We start from the raw sequence: 17124 nt of genomic DNA on the forward strand, positions 1-17124 counted from the left end.
AGCGACGCGCCGGGAGGCTTCAAGCTTGCCTGAAGATTCCCAGGCACTGGAATCAAACGCCAAGGAGAGAGGCAGAGAGAGAGAATGAAAGAGAGAGAGAATTTAAAGATGCAGCGTCCTCCTGCCTTGGGTATCGAGACGGAGCTGGCCAGCCCTGCTTTTCTCTTTCTCTCTCTCCGCGCCCAGGCGCAAGCAGGGCGCACGGCGCGCACAAAGGGAACGCGGGAGAGGGAGCTTCTGTAGATGGGGGGGAGAGGAGAGCCACGCCCGGGAGCTGCCTCCCTTCTCGGAAATAAAAATAAAATAACGGGGTACCGCCAACGCCAAGGCAGTAATCAGAGGCGGTTAAGTGAGTACCTAAAAGGGGTGGCGATGCCCAGCAGAAATCTCTTTTCCAGCTCTCCTTTCTGTTAGGCACAGGCACCAGCTAGTCAACGTTAAAGGCTACAGCACACACACACAAAGACACACACACAAATGTCTATGTAGCGCCCCACTGTTAGTGATTGCCCCCCCCCGCGCGCGCATTTTCATGGTCGGTCTTTATTTAGGGAGCCCGTCCACCGCCAACCCAGGTATCCAGGGCTGCAACGCCTCTGCGCGCCTGCCTGAAAGCTAGCCTCCCTGGAGTCCTGTGGGGTTTCCTTCGAGTAAGACAGGCAGCCCTGGATCCGGCTCTTCCTCACCAAACACCCAGCCCCCTACCCAAGCTTTGCCTTTCTACACCAGCTCAAAGTCCCTCAAAGGTGATGTTCCGTGTTGTTTCTTTACTGGGAATATTTGGACTGGCTTTGCTGGATGGCTGGTTTTTAGAAAAAAAATAAAAATCGCAAATAATAATAATAAATGCATAAAACCGGCTGTCTCTTGGGGAGGAAGAGGCGGGGGGGGGGGGGGGGAGAACAGAGCTTGTGATCCTAGCCGATCGCCTTTGGATCCGGAGAATCTTTCAGCCTTCTCTCTCCCTTCACCCTGCGCCGCCTTCCCGGAGCGCGACAGAACTTAGCCAAACTTGGCTTCATTATGCAGCAGCCACGCTGATTAGCGGCGGGTTGATCTTTGCTGAGGAGCGTGGCGGCCGAGGCTGCAGCTCCCCGCTAGGTAGACGGCAGCGGCGGCGCCTGCCTCGTTGCAACCACAAACAACAACAAGGGGTGTGTGTGTGAATATGCATAATATATGCGCTATTTATGGAGAGGGGATGGCCCTTTATGGAGATCTCGGCAGTCCCAAGAATGCCTCTAGCTGGGCTGCTTCGCCATTCCATCCCAGTCTCCTCCTCCTCCTCGCCTCTTTCCAAAAAGAGGCTTCGGTGGAAGTCTGCGCCGAATGAGTCCTGCAATTATGGACTATGAAACTGGCACCTCGATCCTTAAACTGTTAGGGCGCATAGAGCTTAAGCAGACTGACGCAAGGAATAGAGAGGTCTCTGCCCCGAGGGCACGAAGCATCAAATTTACAAATTTTCCAGGTCGCCTTTTTGCGCGCAAGTATCGCAATCCTATGCATGCACACCGGCTCCTGAACACGTCGGAGCTGCGCACTTACATCGACGTGTATTGCAAGGCAATCCAGTTGCGAAGCCAACGGCCAAGATTCGGCCGCAGCTACGCGCCGCTGCTAAAACGCCCATTGATTTCAATGGGAAAGTTCAGCGCCTGCAATGGCATTTAATTATAAGGCATTTAATTTAGGCTGGATCGTGGCCAATGCGCTTAGCTGTCCATGGAAGCAAGACCCTTGATTTTAGTGGAGCTCAGCTCCAAACACACCCTCCTTCGGAAGTAGGATAGGATGGCAAGCTTATAAAGAGCACGGTTTCCTCGAATGTAAACCTCACTAATGTGAGAAAATCCAAGGAGACGCTTGGCTGTCTTGTGTTAGGGACCCCCAACACGGCAGAAGCTTTGCAGTAGTTGTGCTTTCAAGAAGCTTAATGAGATTTCGTGTGTGTGTGTGTGTGTGTGTGAGAGAGAGAGAGAGAGAGAGAGAGAGAGAGAGTCGAAACAAATGCCAAAGTCCTGCTCTTGAACACCCTCAAGTTTAATTAGCAGATAATAAAGAAAATACAAATGTATGGTGATTATGATTATTAAAAACCTGTACTTTTGGTGGTTACTTTCCAAACAGCTCTTAATAACCAGAAACACAGAGACTCCAGAAGATTAACCCCAAGGGATGCAGTTGGCCCGATTCATATCAAGACATGGAACCTTTACCTTAGATTATTTACTCCCAAACAAATTCTCCCTAAGTTCGACATAGCTTCCTCCTCTGGTTACTTCGCCCAGGGTTGCAAGGAGGAAATTGACGTCGTGCAAGCAAATCCTTTACAGACTTACTTTGGAGTAAGCCCTAATAAGCTCGTGGGTTGCCATTCTGAGTGCAAATATGTCTAAGATCCTGCTGCACGTTCTACACCGAACTTTTTTTTTTAAAACCGTCCAATGTACATTCACTTGCGAGTAAGCCTCGCTGAACTCAGTTTTTAAGTAAGCATGCCTTCAAACAAGAGAAATAAAAGGCCATTGAAAGGACCGAGACTCAAACATGAATGAAGACTGCAGTCCTATACTGTATACCCACTGTAAGGCCCATTGGACGCAGTCGGGCTTACTTCTGAGTAAACATATAGGATGGCGCTTGCAAGCTGACCAAGGGAAGTGTTCCTGTAGATCACCCACATCAAGTAAAATTGATGTCTAAGGAACTTACTCCCGAGTAAGGAGTCGATCTTGAAAGGGGCTCAGCCCCCAGCCCCAAATCATCCCCCCCCCAATTCAGAAATTGAGGGCTTCCGCTGAATTGGGTTGGGCCAATTCCGGACCTGAGAAGGTGCAACCCTAAGCGTCCTTACTCGGAAGTAAACCCTATCCAGCTCGGCTAGCTAGCGTCGTCGCAGTGGGATCCTATGCATGCTTCCTCCCCTCACTGGGCATGGCGAGGGTTACTCGCAAGCAAGGCTGCTTGCAGCCACATCCCACGCGCATTGATCCACCAGTTAAGACCCCATTCAGTGCCCTGGGATTTTTGCTCCAGTCGCGATGCTTATTTAGGATTGCAGCTTTGGGGTCCTCCCAGAGCCCTTGCCTACCCGCCCACTAGTACACACCCATCCCTCGCATTTTCTGTGCCAGCCTCCTTGGACTAGCCAGCCGCCGAGAGAGAGAGAACGAGAGCGCGCGCAGCCCCTTCCAGAAGTAACAGCTTCTCCAAGGGGGGGGGGGGGACGGACGAGAGAGCAGGTTGAGGCTGCGCAGATGTTGCCTTTGTTTAAAGAGACAGTAATTAAGGGCAGGAGGGACATAAGTTTGAAAAGCGTGACCTATTTTCTTTTGATCAGCTGTCAAAAGAAGAGCGGGGGGTCTCTTAAGACAGTCCCTTCCAACCACTTCCAGCTGTTAGAGAAAACTTGGCTCGGAAAACAATGGTGGGCTGCGGGGGGGGGGCGTGGAGAAAGAGAAGCCCCACTTTAAAAAAAAAAACAACTTGAGAAAAGCTTGCAAAATAAATCTTTGGACCAGTGACATGGTCTTGTGGGGCTCTTGAGGGGGGGACACGGAGGGGGGGGATAGTAGCGCCCCTCCCCCAAATCTCGAGGACGCTTGAGACCCTCATGCTAAAACAAAAATCAGGACTTCGAACGAGACGTGATTACTCAAAAGTTAATAATAATAATAATAATAATAATAATAATAATAATAATAATAATAATAACGGCCACTGAACTCAATAGGATTTCATTGGTATTATCATTTGAATGGGACTTGCCCCTAAGTAAGGTTTGAGTATGGGAGAGGGCGGGTTACTCGTACGTAAAGCCCTTAGTATGAATACATATGGCCTGAGCCCAAGCGTGTTTATTCTGAAGTAAACCCTGCGTGGATTGGGACTGTCTCCCACGTAAATTCGCTGGAAATGGAAGCCATAGGCTGCAACTCTATGCACGCTTACTTAGGAGGCGGCTCCACTGAACCCAACGAGGTTAATTCCTGAGTAAACATGCCTAGGATCAAGACTACAAGGACCTGAAATTGATTCAGTATTGGCCTCGGGAGCGGTAAATTCTCAAACCACTCACTTCTGGAGTAGTCCTCTTGAATGTAGGCTAACAACGGTAGTGATAGGAATAATGAAGATGATGATAAGTGGATAATTTGAGGATGGAGATGTTCAGTCGCTTTCAGAATTGAAGCCCTACGTGGGTGCAAGAGTCCTAGACAGCGGTGGGAAGGAAAGTCCCAGCTTCTCAGGTAAAGCAACAAGGTTAACTCAATAGACGTTGGGGTATCACTCCTTCCGGATAGCCTTTTTAAAATTTCTGTGGTATTAAATGATCAAATAGGATTAGGCTTGCAAACAAACAAACACATTATATTTTGTGCTAAAATAAATCTCTCTAATATTACCTGTATCTTGATGTGGGTAGTATAACCCCTTCCATAAAATATAATAATAATAATAATAATAATAATAATAATAATAATAATAGGGATTAAACTGAAGGAAGTCACTTTGAGATGCAACCTTTCTGAGTTGGGGTCAGGGGGTCAGGAGTCCAGTTCCTTACCCAATCATCCTGCTGCATTTTTTAATTGTTGGTGGAGCACCGTCTCTCAGCCCAGTCTACCTCACACGGTTATTATGAGGATAAACAGAGGGTGGAAAGGGGACTTCTCCAAGGAGCGAGGAAAGAATAGAAACGTCACCATAAACATTTTTAGATAGGGATGGTGTATTAAATTATGGGCACGCATCTACATTTCTTGCAAAAAAATATTCTAGATTTTTTTGTTTTGTTTTGGTATGTCAGAGCAGAATAAAAAGCCATTAGAATTATTTCAATTCCCTCTCCATTAAAATCTTAATCCTGACAACAATATAAATCCTATAAAAAGTGGGTGGGAGGGACACTTTTGAAACGTGCTCAGTTTGGGGCTTGAGAGGGAGAATCTCCTGTTTGGTAGAAATAGGAAAATCCATCCACGTGTCAGTTTTAAACTAAGAAGGAGGTGTTTTTACAGAGGACTCCAGAGGAGCCAATCGCAATTCCTGGGTGCGAATCCGCTTTGCTCCTGAAAGAAAGCCTCTCTGACTCGCCTCAGAACAGGGGGATCCACCGCACATCGAAACGATTAGCTGGGATTAGCAGCACTCCGCGCTCCTAAACCCGTTTCCCGGAAAGTTAAGTCCAAGTGATCTCCAGCCGACTTACTCGAAAAGGTGCTTCCATTCACACGTGACGCTGCGCTAAATCGGACGAAGCCCCAGCAGATCGCTCCACCTGTTCTTTTGTGCCACTCAGACCGCAACCCCAACGCCAATTTACCCGGGAGTAAGCTCCACTGCATTCAATAGGACTTACTTCTAAGTAGGCATGACTTAGACTGCGCTGCCAGCTTCCAATCTCTGTCAAAATCAGGATCCATCCGTTTGTAAGGCTTGAGGGGGGAAGAGAACCCCTATTTGGAGCAAAGCGTAAACATGCGGCACCCAGGAACCCCCAAGGCTGGTTTTTTTGAAGATCTCTGCGGCCTTTTTCACCTACATTTTCCTGTAGGGAAAAAGGGGAGCAGTGAGTGCCCCTATTCTCTTAACCTGGGGGGTGGGCATGGCGGGTTGAGGTTCTCTAGGGTGAGAGAAGATCAACCTGGAAAAATAAACCTGTTTTCTGGCTGCTGAGCTCCCTGGTCACGTGGGCCAGAGTTTAAAGGTGAGGTGTTGCATGTTCCCACCTCCGGATCAATACTCTGCTTTCTGTATGGAATCAGGCAGACAAGCGGCTCTTTGTGTGCTGAATATGCCTTTGACTCGGCTCTGGATTTCCACGCTGAGCGTCTCGAAGGCGAAATGAAAACAAGTCTCCAACAACCCTTTTGTAGGGAAAGAGGCACACGACACAGGATTATTTCAGATTAGGATCGTTTCCTATCCAGGGCATTAAATGAGTGACAAACACACATAAAACGCCTTGCTCGCAGGAGTCCTGGGAACCTCAGCTGGAAGCGTCACCATATATATATGCCTTTATTATCAGCAATAATAATATTCGTTTAAAAAAAGGAAACGTGCTCTTGGATCTGCATAAGTGTTTTGCTTTTTACCGTGCTATTCTAATTTCTTTCTCCCCCCCCCAAAAAAAGCAGTAAATAAGAGTGACTCAGGAATTGCCCCCCCCATTAATATTTGAGAAAAATTGCCCGCACCCCAATGATAGGAGACATGGGTTTGCAGACAGCTGTTTTTACGCATCCAATAGCAAGCGTGGGGAAGGATATCAAATACTGTTTTGATATCAAATATTCTCAGCGTCTTTCTATAATTGTAAGAGGAATCCTGCATGCTTGTGCCAGAATTTAACCTTTCTCCTCTTCAGTCCTTTATATTAAAAGGTGTGTGTGTGTTCTCCAAATATACTTAACCTTTCTCTCTTTCTCTCTCTCAAAAAATCTATGTCATCATGACACCAGCGTGCAATATTCGAGGAGCAATCGTGGGCAGATTGAAGTCAAATTTGAGCACTCAAGTCCCATTCATTCCAGTGAGGGAGATTTAACCACCAATTCATCATCCCCCCTCCCCATTGAAAACAATGAAATGTTTAAACACACACACACACACACACACAAATTTAATGCTATTCGATAAATGTGTTGACATACATTGTATATGTTTTTATCTGATAGACATTCAGGCATCTAGCAGTATTTTTGCTCGCGTCCTGAGCGAGGTTTGTGGAAAGATCTCAGGCTGAACCCCACCCCCCGCTTTCTTTCTCACACACACGTGTGCACGTGTGCAGCACGAATGGCTGTGTCCTCGTGTGCAAAACCTTCATTCCTTTTGGGAACAACCTAATCGTACACGGTGTGCTAGATGATTCTCTGTGAAGGTCCATCGGACCTATTTTTTTAACCCCTTGGTCTTCTCTGAAACAAACTAAATCCTCGGGTACACGTGTTTAAACACGCCGCCCAATAGATACACGCACGCAATAGATATTTTAAGCGAGTTTGTATTTGCTACAGAGGGGGTGGGGGAGAGGGTGAAATCTCAACATTTAATGGGGGGGGGGCAGGGGCAGTAATTTTTTTTCTAGGAGGTGAAGAAGCAAAGAATAACGTGTCAGTGATATTTTTTTGTCGGTGAAATGTCTTTATATTTATTTTTAAAACCCTTCCACAGGTCTGTGGGATACTAGGGGGGCAGGCGTTGGGTGGACCTGAAGTCTCTCTCTTTTTTTTAGTTTGGAAGGTTTTTTTTCCCTGTCCCCCTCCCCTCCTTCTCTTCCTTTTCTTTCTCCTCTTCCAAAACCATCTGGCACGTGAGTGCGGGGGTATTGATCAAATCCGTGTGTGCTGGTGACCCCATGCTAATCTATAGCGTTGCTGGCCATCAGTTTTGCTTAGGAAGCGCATCTGCCTGCCCTGTACCGCTCCCAAACAGTGCTCTGATCCTTCCTTCAGGTTCCCCTTTGCCCCAACTCCAACCTCCATTCAGGGGTAAGTCATGCGCTCTCTCTCTCAATCTCTCTCTCTCTCTCCTTTTCTTCACATTTTGTTTTGGGGAGGTGGGGGCTGGCGGGGCGACAAAGGACCGAAATGCCGTAGACCAGGCTTTCCTGCGTTTGGCGAGCTTCTGATTTGACTTCGCGGAACATGAATAATAATAATAATAATAATACTGGCGAATTAATAGCAGGAAGGAGTTTGCAGGAAGGCCTAGGGAGATGCCGCAGATACTGGCGCTGCGTTTAACATCTGGAAGAGGAGGTGGACTCGCTTTCTCTGTGGTTGTATTTAAAGCAGGGACCTCAGGGAAATGTCCGGTCGGTGAACGCGAAGGGGAGAAGGGTTTGGCGGGTGGAAATGAGCTCGCCCTTTTAGAAAGACCCCAAAGAGGCGCTGAGAACTTGGGTGCCAATTCAAAGGGAATGAATTTTAAAATCCTATTACTTCCGCCCATCACCCCAGGGGTCAACGTTAGGAGATGATCTAGGTAAGGAAGTGAGGAAGAGCCTCGCTTCTTCTGGCAAGGGGGAGAAGTTTTGCAATGTGTCCGAAGTGGAGTTTGAGAGTTTCATAGCTTTCTTGGTTGGATAAAGGCGGGGGGAGATGGGGGAAGAAAGAGTTGGGTGCGAATTGCAAGATTTATGCGGCTGTAAATGCCAGAGGAAAAAAGGAGAAAGGAAAGGAAGAAAGCGATTGGACAAGGGAGGGATCCTGCTCCTACTGAAGGCGAATGCAGTTGGGGTTGGAGAGAGAGAGAGGCAGGATTGGTAGCCCGAAGCACTTTTTTGGGTGGAGCTTTTTTTTCTTGGTGCAAAATGAGGTGGTCTGCAAATCTGGCCTCAAGGTATGAGCAAGGCAATGGTGGCCTTGAAACTGGTGAGTCTTAAGACTAGCCACCTGTCGGGATTTGGGGTACGGTGCCCTCCTCTCTCCATCTCCCCCCCCTCTCTCTCCACTCCAAAAAGCTTGGGGCTGAGGGGAGGAAGAACTGGATGCGGGGAAGAAGAGGGGGTGCAAAGAACCGAGATGGGCGCAAGAGAAAAGGGAGGACAGAGCCACCTCCCCCAAAAGCTTCGAAGTTCCTTGACTTACAGGCTGGCGAGTCAAGTCAATTGGCCAGGAAAGATCGCACATTTCGCGAGATGAAACTCAACCCAAGAGTCCTGTGACACCTGCAAGGCTAACACATTACTGTGGTGTCAGTCACCACCAGCTTTTCCTGTAAGGGAGCTGAGGCTCCAGTCCAGGAAAATGTCCGTACAGTTGACCAGTGTATAATAATAATAATAATAATAATAATGATAATGATGATATAATGATAGCCACAGACTAACATAGCTACCACTGTTGAATTTACCACGTTTTTCACTTCGAGGTTTAAAGGGCTTATTTTTTCGTATGTGTGTGAGGGTCTCCTTTCTCTCCGTCCAACACCCCCTTATTTCCCACCTCCCAGTTTTTAATCAGTAACTTCGAAAGGAGTTCTCTCTCTCCTTGTTTGGCGGGACAATCTTATCTCTGGCAACCCTGTGGCCATCTTTTGTTTTGTTAAAGCTGCCCTCTTTTCAATTCACCCTCTCCACCCTTTTCAACCCCTCCAAACAACCCCACCAACCCGCCCCCCCCCTCCTCCAGGAATCTGTTTCTTGCTGCTGGGAATCGCTAGATGGAAACGTCACCTTCTTTTAAGGTCAGAGAAAGTTAATCCTGTTTCTATTCTAACCCACCGAGGAGGACATCAGGGAGAGTTTCAAATTCGACAGAAAAGAAATAAAGAAGGGAAAAAGAAAGAGGGGAGAGCGCGCAGCCGTCCAAATCCTTGCATCAAGATAGCTCAATTATACTATTTTGGGTTTTGAGCGTGGAAGAAGAAAAAAGAAAGAAAGAAAGAAAAGGCCACAGGTTTCTTTGAAAGCAGAGGAAAGCTCTAGGGCTGGATCCAGACTTAATCGCACATAAAGTAAGTTAGGCATGGCTTACTTAAGTCCCATTAAAACCCACGAGTCTAATTCGAAGTATGACCTTAAGTCTGGCGTCAACCCCGTAGACCTTTGGAAAGGGAAAAATGCGATTTACAGTACTGGTGGCTAATACGATTGCCGCTTTTGGGCGCAAGAGCACTTGTGTTGGGGGGAGCAGCCTCCCTTTACGAACAGAGGAAAACTTCCCAATTGAAAGCCTCAAAGGGGGAAATGGGAGGGGGTGTATGGTGAAAGAGAGGTGACATTTTGCCCCTGTCCCTCCCATTAAACTGAAGACACCCCAGGAGTTCAGCAGGCTGCTGCTTCCATCGCCCTCTTGATTCGATTCCGGTGCTGTTTGTATTTCCAAGAGGACTCCATCCGGCTGAACGCCAAAGAATTTGGTTTAACGGGGATGCTGACTGACCCCACCGTATGAGGCTTGTGTACGCGAGGTGTGTGTACCCCTGTGCTGACCTGCATGTATGCATTCATACACCAGACTCCCCAAGAGCACACGCAAGTTGGTGGTAGCAATACAATACAATACAGTACAATACAATGCAATACAATGCGTTTTAGTTATTTAAATTCAAAGGCCACTTTAACCCAGCTATAGAACCTTCCCATTCTTACATCTTACGCAGTACCTTTCTTAAACATACCCAATGTTATCTTATGCATGCTTTATTTGTGAGACTGTACAACTAGACTTTATATGTGTAGATTTATACCCCCTTTTATATATTCATATACATACCTCTGTCTACATTTTTTTCCTATATACTTTCTGCATATGGATTATTTAATTATGCTTTATTTATCTACGTGGCTTATTTTTATACTCTTTCTTTCTTTCTTTCTTTCTTTCTTTCTTTCTTTCTTTCTTTCTTTCTTTCTTTCACATTTTAGTAAAAAAAAATTAAATAAAAAAATCCAATGAGACTGAAAGCGTTTAACGTCCTTTATGGAGAGATCCCGAATTTTCCTTTCAAACCCGCAGTCCTCTCGTGATTCCAACTCAGGGACACCCTTCCCTCAAATAAGAAAGTATGTATAAAATTGAGTCTTCTCCTCTCATCCCCCCTAACAAGCGACTCACCCTCCGTTTAACACGGGAGGAGGAGGCGGGCGTCGCGGCGGGGGGGTCCCGAAGCAAAGCGGCGCGAGGTCTCTTTGTTCCGCTCAAGTTGGGCGTGAAATCTTTTTGTTGCGCTTTCAAAAGGAAGGCAAAAGTTGCTGTTGATTGTCAAAGGGACAAATTTAACTCTCCGAAAGCGGAAGCTGGCTTCGGGGGAGAAACTCGGGCCGCGATTTTTTAATTTATCGCCACTTTGGGGTGGACTCGCTCGCTGGTCGAGGACATTTCACGTTTACTTGTGAGAAATCCAAAAGAGAAATGCAGCCGACGTCTCTCTTTCTGAAGTTTAAGGGAAGGAGAGGGAGAGGAGGAGGAGGACATACGAATTTTAAACCTGAAAAGTTTGAGCTATAAATAATTTTCTTTCTTTCTTTTTCACTTTAGGGGAAAGTTTCCGACTTGTTGGAAACGATAAATCTACAGGCAGCGACTGTTCTGAGCTATAGGAAAGCCTGCTTCGATTTGAGCTCTTTGGAAACTTTAAGAGTAGCATGAAAAATTTACTAGGTTTCAGCTCCTTTCGGTGGAAGGTGCCCGAAAAACTATATTTTTGGAAATATCTTTCTAAGCCAGTATGGGAACAAAGGAAATTTGTATATATATATATATTTAACTCTCGGGTGTTTGCTTGAAGAGTTTCCCTGACTTCCAAAAAATTTCTTCACGGCTTCGCGCTCCACGCAAACACCTGCCCAAGATCCCGAAAGCACTTCCCTCAACTCCTCGGTAGTAACTTTTGTTGAAAGCAGTAAACTTCCAATTAATCGAGCAAATCAAAGCCTTGTAAACCGGCTCGTGAGCTTTCTTGCAGCTCGATCCGGAAAGCACTCGAGCGGAATTCAGTTCAAATCGGCTCAGAGATCCATCTAAATCCAACGCACAATGAAAACCTACTCGGCAATTCCGCCTGGATTTGGACCTCGGCGTGGTCGGCGATATGGAAAAGAGAGGAAAACTTCTTATTTTTGATGTGGTGACTTAGCAGAGTCAAATTCTTCGTTTTCCATTAGCTGACTTAAATATATATATATAACTCCTACAGCTCAGAGTAGGAGAAATCCACGCTATACTCATACTGAAAGAGGTTTGTAAAAGATCGGTTTGTAGTGGACTTCATGAGGTATATATTAAATCTGCCAGCCTGCGTTGAGGAGGGTGTAATATGAATAATAAGAAATATAATTCATGCATGCTTTATGTTTACACATAGATTAAAATGTGTATATCTACCTCTCATTTCTTTGACATTTATTAATTACACAAAAGGCTAGCCATATAAATATATTTATGGCTGTCCCAACTTTTCCTGGAAATTTCTGGTTTTAAGAGAGTTCTAGCTGTCTACTAAGAGTGTCAGAAATGTTAGAAAAGAAGAGTCATGGAGATGGGAAGCTGAAAGGAAAAAAGGAGGGGAGGTGTCAAAAAAGAAACAACCCATTCAGAATTGTGATTTTTGTGGCGCCCTTTCTATCCGTTCGGAAGATGCTATTTTTGTAGGCAAATGTATAGTTTAAAACTCTTCAGGAATACCCGGAATCGGCCAGGAGGAGGGAGAGCTCCCATGCCAAATAAGGGACCCCCTCCTAACAGTACACAATTGGCATTTCCCAAGGAAAGGGTTTCATCTCGGCTGCAAGCAATGGGCGAAGGAGACCCGAGGGCAAATTTGGGACCCCAGTTCCCACCTCTTTCTCTCTTCCCGCGGAGCCCCCGCCCCCTGAAGCAGCCACGGAAAAGGAGACCCTCCCTGCGGAAGATTCTTCATCCTTGGGATTCTCTGCCAAGGAGTGTGGTGGAGTCTCCTTCTTTGGAGGTCTTTAAGCAGAGGCTTGACAACCATATGTCAGGAGTGCTCTGATGGTGTTTCCTGCTTGGCAGGGGGTTGGACTCGATGGCCCTTGTGGTCTATTCCAACTCTATGATTCTATGATTCTGACAAGCGGCTTCGGGAGAAACTGAGAAAGGAGGAGGAACCGCAGTCCAGGAAAGCGAATGCCACAATAAATCTGTTTATTTAAGGTTCTTGGCTGTTTTAGCTTTTCAACTGGAGGAGGAAGAATCTAGCAGGCAGTTTAGGTCAGTGCAATAAACACACTCTGGAAAACACGATCCTTTCACGATCCCTGCTCCCATAATTTAAGATGTAGTCCTCCTCTGCATACTTTCCCTGGACTAAGCCAAGCTGAACTCAGTAGAATTTACTTCTGAGCAAACAGCATTAGGCCTCCTTTCTGCACTCAGGTAGGGGTTCAGAGTCCCGTTGCACTGAGCCTTGCCTGCTTCGGAGTATAAACAGGTGGGAGTGTTGCAGTGCTGAAATCCTTTTGCTGCTGGAGTCATCAGCAAAACTCCCCCTTGGTTTCAGTGGAGCAGAAGGACTGCCTAAATGTTTCTACATGGTTTGAACTTTTATCTTTGTCTTTTTTCTGCCCCGGTAGATAATATAACCAAACACTTCAGTTGGATAGGTACATATAAATGTTGAGTTACAGAGAGATAACATAAAACTTTCTGGACTGCAGGTTTATATTTGGTCTTCTCAAGGCTGCAGATAGCAATGGCTTTGCAGCAACTTGCTCTCCGTGGAACCACACTGTTCATAACACGTTCCAAAGAGAAGTGGAGCTGTCCACTGGAATGAAATATCCCAACCAAACTAAGATCCAGTTGTGGACTAGACGCAGCTGTTGTTGTTGAGATACAGCATGGCCCTCAATTAAAATCTATGTTACTCCCAAACAATCAGTTTATCTAGAGCACAACGGCCAGGAAGTTCTTGGGTTAAATTTTGCCCATGCCAACTTTACAATTTTTTAAATTTATTTATTTCCCATGTCAGGAATTTAAAGAGGAGGGCTCTGGACAAATCACTGTCCCTCAGTCCTCACTTGCAATACTGGCAACGCTCAACTTACGCTGGGTTAGTGCGTAAAGCCATTAACACACAGTGTCAAAAAGCATTTGGGGCTATGGTGGGTGGGTTTGCTGAAGTCATTTTCCCCTGACGCCCACCCCTCTTCTGACCCCTTTTTAATTTTTGATTGCCAAGGATGTAAAGCTGAATGCACGCAAGTTAAATGTGGGTAAGTCGCGAGTTACCTGTACGTAGGCAACAATATTGGCCCACTTTATGGGACTGCCATAAGTTTAGCCAAGATAATATATGTGAAATGATTACAACACTCAATGCTTGCTATGTAAATGTGGAATGCTGTTGCCATCTATCTAGTGCTGGCTTGTGTGAATCCAGATTTTCCTCTATTGGTTTATTGAACTGATCGCAGCAGTCTGGTCAGGTTACTTCCCTCCCATTCTGTCCATTCACCCAGTTGAAGTCCTGGAACAAGGTGTCCTGCAAGGGTTATTTCCTGATCGATTCCACAAGATTTCCAGGAGCTGTTTGAGGAGAAAGCTATAACCATTTCATATCTTACAGTTTTCTTACAGTAGAAGAAATCACCCAAAACCTATGTGTCTGCACATGGGCATTTTCTGTGGCATGCCAGTGTGAGATATTTGAAAAAGGCTGTGCCCATACATGCTATCTCCTGCTCCCTGCCCAGCCCCTGTTCCTTCAAACCAAAGCAGGGGTCCTCAAGTGGTTTGTGTGTGTATTCCTTGAGAAGTGCTGTGAGTCCTGGTTTAGCATTTAATAAACTTGTTTTTCCATCATCATCATCATCATCATCATCATCATCATCATCATCAAAACCAGTTGGAAGCAGGAACAAAAACCAGCAGGTAGACAAAACATGCTAATTTAGCACATTTCAGACCCCGCTGGTTCTTTGACAGGGAAATCCAAAATCTGTTTTAAGAATCTATATTAAACTTCAGAGCTGAATAGTGTCCTATGATATAAGTCTTTAGATACAATGTAAAGTATCTAAAACCATAATTAATTTTAAAAGGAGCACATGAGCAACTAACACCCTACATTGATCTTTTTCAGAAAGCGAAATACACAGTGATCAAGAAAAAGTATTCTAATACTTATTATACTAGATTGAAAATGAATGTAAGGCTGATTACTTGCTTGGTGAAATAATGATTCAACATTTAAATGTGTTGTATTGTTATGTTATACTAAACCAAGCAACTAGGGCCAAATATACCACCCCAACTACTCCGAATTCCAAAAAGCTGTATCTCAAAGTTATGGTAATCACCCCAGAGTCTTATTAAAGCCTATAAGAGCCACGATGTCAACCTCAGAATCCGCCTGGCTTCCTTCTCCAAAAGTATCCTGTCTGTTAGTTTTTGTATTTTGTTCCTATAATTCCAAAAGAGAAATCCCATACTTTTTTTGGTGCATTTCATCAAAACCAGTGACATATTATGAAAACCATGGTTCCTAGGCCAGAGTTTTGCTAGCCTGTTAGCAGGCTGTCTCTCATTAAAACTGCCAGAATCAGAAAATCAACCGACCACAAGACCAAATACAGATATTCTTCACTGTTCAAAAATCTTCCCAGCAGAATTGGACTTGTGCTGCACAGATGACAGTTTGAGAATTGCCAGTTTTCCTGCAGCCCATGGTACTTACAACTTCAACAGGCAAGTATTAACAAGGGAACGTGTCTATTTCTTTCTGCTGGGAAAAAAAACATTCACCTGCTTATTTCTGCAGTTAAGGGCTCAGGATGCCGCCCCCCCCTCCCCTGACTTCCTGGTCACTTGGTAACACTACTTGAGGCTGACCTTTCATATGAGATTGCCCCACTGTCATGGGATACAAATGGCTTCTGCCTTAAGGAGGCTGGCATTAAGAAGTCCTCGATACAGCCTGCTGCACTCTCAATGCAGCATCTCAGAGGTGATGATCTAATGAGCTGCCTTTATCCATAGACAGCCTGATTTCACCCCACCCTTTGCCTCCCAGGGCACAGGCAAGCAAAGGTCAGCACCTTCAGGCCTGGCCAAGCGAGGTCCTTTCTATTAGCATAGGCCTTTTCGTTTCGAAGACCAGTGGGTCGAAATAAAGGAAGCGGTATGATCTAATTCAGGGAGAGCTAAGGCAGGGATTCTCCCGGACACATGCACATTCACGCACGCATTGCGATCAATGGTAAAACAGCAAAGGACACTAATAGTGGTGTGCATTCTATCGAAGGAACAGAGAACGCACACAAACTGACAGCACAAATGGAGAATTTTGCACACTTCCTGGTCGCGAAGCTGCCTTGGCCATTGGCTTTCAGTGCTTGTTTGATTGCTTTCTATAATTGTGCTAAACCGATATATTATTTGTGATTTGCTCAGAGGACTCTGTTGCACAGTGGCTCATAAATATAATACCTAATGATAAAATGCAGAGTTTCCATGTGATGCTGAAGAATGTGCACAAGTTAGCAACAAAAATTGGCGCATGTCTATATGGTCTGGTCACTGTTTGGACCCCCGACTAAATGAGTATGCATACTGGGCATGTGATGCATACTGGGAGTATGCATACTGGGCATGTGATACACGAAACTTCTTCAGTCTTCACATTGTCTGCTATCAGTTGGTACCGTAATTCTCCATATCGATGGGGCAGTAATTGAAATCTGCTGTGAATTGTGTGGGTGCCCTATGTCTCTGTGCAAATGTGCCCATTTGTCTGTGTTAATGCACGCTGTTCATTAAAATCACACCAACCCTAGAGTAAATATATTGTACTTTTCTGTGTATAAGATGCCCCCATGTATAAGACTATTGAGCTTTTTTAAGTGGGGATTGCCAAAAATCGCTCAGTGGCACACAGCGCAAAATCCGCCCCACATATGTCCCCTCACCTCACAGTTTTGGAAGGTGTGCATTGTATTATACCAAACAACTATACAAAAAAAAAGGGGGGGGGGACTGAATGATCTGAATGAGAGCCAGTGTGGTGTAGTGGTTAAGAGCAGTAGACTCGTAATCTGGTGAACCGGGTTCGATTCCCCGCTCCTCCACATGCAGCTGCTGGGTGACCTTGGGCTAGTCACACCTCTTTGAAGTCTCTCAGCCCCACTCACCTCACAGAGTGTTTGTTGTGGGGGAGGAAGGGAAAGGAGAATGTTAGCCGCTTTGAGACTCCTTCAGGTAGTGATAAAGCGGGATATCAAATCCAAACTCTTCTTCATCTACATGGGATGATCTCTCCTTGATCACGATCTCTGCTATTTTACAATGCTGCATCTCCATTCATTTCTTCCATATAGCTTTAGTGTTTTTCTTCATATCACAGTCCTCATGAACGACCTCTTCTTTGTAGCCAAATACAACTCATTTAAAATTCACACAATTATGGCCAAACTCAGCAATTCTAGCACTTTTGCTTTGGGGGAGTTGTTGTTGTTATTATTATTATTATTATTATTATTATTATTGAACTTAACCATATAAACCCGGTGACAATATAGAACACCATGAGACTAACACATAAAAACCAAACCAAAGAAAACCAAGGCTGGCATGGGATATCACATTCACAAGGGGAAATATTATAGCTGGTTATATGGATATTTGTGATGAGCTACAAACAGGT

The 17124-nt window shown here is 45.4% G+C and overlaps 1 long non-coding RNA gene across 4 annotated transcripts; it reads left to right on the plus strand.

Annotated features, from left to right (window-relative positions):
• Positions 1-7247: 7247 nt before the first annotated feature.
• On the plus strand, positions 7248-11842 carry LOC114606366 (uncharacterized). 4 transcript variants are annotated; one of them, XR_003708850.2, is made up of 4 exons: positions 7248-7502; positions 9769-9927; positions 10385-10522; positions 10998-11842. It is a non-coding gene; the product is annotated as an uncharacterized LOC114606366 (long non-coding RNA). The 4 variants fall into 4 exon arrangements; XR_003708852.2 differs by lacking the exon at positions 7248-7502 and adding an exon at positions 7514-9201; XR_003708853.2 differs by lacking the exon at positions 7248-7502 and adding an exon at positions 9211-9471.
• Positions 11843-17124: the final 5282 nt, after the last annotated feature.

The sequence above is a fragment of the Podarcis muralis genome, chromosome 11, assembly GCF_964188315.1.
Source record: "Podarcis muralis chromosome 11, rPodMur119.hap1.1, whole genome shotgun sequence".
Classification (NCBI taxonomy): domain Eukaryota; kingdom Metazoa; phylum Chordata; class Lepidosauria; order Squamata; family Lacertidae; genus Podarcis; species Podarcis muralis.